Genomic DNA, 2,250 nt, shown 5'->3' on the forward strand with positions numbered 1-2,250 from the left:
ACTGGAACATGCCTATTATCTCTAGACTTTAGACCTTTGTAAGCTAGAAACCAACAATAAGAAGCAGAGTGCTTTATTTTTGTCCTGTTCTATTAAACACTTTCTCTAAAGCATCTGGGACTAGCTGCTATTAAAGACTAAAATCCTCAGAGCACTCATTTTGAAGTAAGTCCCACTCAAAGCAATGGAATTTACTTCCTAATAAACACAGGATATTAGATCAAAACTGAACTGGTCACTTGAGCTTGGTCTTATGTCTGGGATTTCCTTTGAGCATGTAGTATAGCCTTCTTACTTTGAATTCTCATCACCTCCTGGTTTGCAACAGAGAAACTGGGCTCAGATTGAATAATACTTTCTCCCCTGTCTTCTCCCTGCATAGAGAGGAACAGGAAAAAGTGTGTTCTTTTATGGAAGTATACCAAACATCCATGTAGGGGGTGAGAAATTATAAGACCACACAGGATCTATTATTAAAATCTGCATATGACTGATTCAGATAATATGCCCACATGTGGATGTCCACCAGGGCTGAAAGGAAAAGTCTGATTAAAAAAAAACTGCATATGACTGATTCAAATGTGAAGGTCCACCAGGACAGAAAGGAAAGGTCTGGCTCTCTATCAAAAGGGGGCGGGGATATTGTCCCATGTGGGTGACACAGTCTACAATCCTAAAAATAGTTTCCTGAGAGTAAGCCCCACTGAATAGAAAGGGACTTTCTTCTGGATAAACCAGTTTAGGATTGCATCCTCATCACGCTAGAAACAGTTTTTATTTTTCCCTGGTGTTCTTTCTTGGAGTCTCTGGTGATAGCTTTATGTAACTGTAACTAAAAATAGGCTGTTTGTGGCCACAACATTAATTAATTTGACATTGTACAATATCTCTACATAGTCAGTCTGCAACAAACATACACACTGAAAATATGGTTCTTGTTGTTATGTTTCATAAGCCTTTTCGAGGCCTACCAAATACAGAAATGAAAGTAAATTTGCAAGAGATCTTAAGCCCTATTCATGTTACATTGAAAGCGTGTACATCCTGCCTCCAGATGTGTACATTTGTTGGTAAAGAGCCAATGCATGTTCACTTTACAAATGAAAATGGTGAGCAGTACCTGGATAGATGTGTTGTTTACATCACATGTTCAGCTGTGCATGTGTTGAACATAACATGAGAATTAGCACACAAAGAAAATCAAGTGTACACCTTACATAGATTGTAAATGCATTCAATGTTACTTGTGAACAGTGCTCTTAGACATGCCTCTTCAACAAAAGAATTGTGGAGTGGACAGAAAATATACAGAGCACACATTTGGAACATATCTAATGTAATTTCCAGAAAACTCTTCATATTTGTGGAAAATTAGCCTATGTAATCTTAAATGGCATACCCATTAAATTAAAAAGAATTATGGGATTCCAGATGAATTCTATGGTTAACCTTCCAACATTTCTCACAGCAGATTTTGAAAACATGTATAATAGTTCTGCATGTTGTATAGTTCAAAGGGCATGATCAAGATTTTTTAAAGTCTCAGTCTGCTTTGCAATTCAGAATTTTAATGGCCGATAAATCTCAAACTCTTTCTTATCTTACTGACAGCTAGCAGGAAGTATTATTTCAGTGCCACATAGAATCCCTTAAAGTCTCTTCTCAATTAAGTGGAAAATGTTCGGGGGGTGTGGCCCATGGAAAAATCTTTCCCATTGAAACCAAGGTAAAAATAAAAATGACTGAAACAAATAAAAAGATTTTAAATGAAGTGAAGGTAAAACAAAGAGAAAATGCATACCTTACCATAGATTTAAGCTGAAATTACTTAGGTATGCAGCAGAAACTTTGAAATGAACATCATAAGATTTGCCATTATACTGAAGGACGACCAGCTGTTGATATGTATGTAGTTCACTGCAAAAGCAGCTATAATTTGTGTCACACTGCTTATTAGAAAATGCAGAAGTAAATTCTCCAGAAGTAAAGCATTCTTCATAGCATATCACAAAATCACATAAACTAGTATTATAAAGCCCTGCCTACTTTAATTGAACAATGAGTAGTCTGTAACTGACAAGGAAGAGGTCATCTGTTTAAAGACATATGGGGGCTATATATGATTGTTCGCAGTGATATTCTAATGCAATTTCAAATGAAGTGAATGTGTTGTTAAGGGATGTATCCGTAGGCCATTTTTCTTTCTTTTAGCTTTTGTACATATTAACTTTCAGCATTTGTTGTCCTGCC

Source organism: Gekko japonicus, unplaced genomic scaffold, assembly GCF_001447785.1.
Source record: "Gekko japonicus isolate JY-2015 unplaced genomic scaffold, Gekko_japonicus_V1.1 scaffold2500, whole genome shotgun sequence".
In the NCBI taxonomy this organism is placed as follows: Eukaryota; Metazoa; Chordata; class Lepidosauria; order Squamata; family Gekkonidae; genus Gekko; species Gekko japonicus.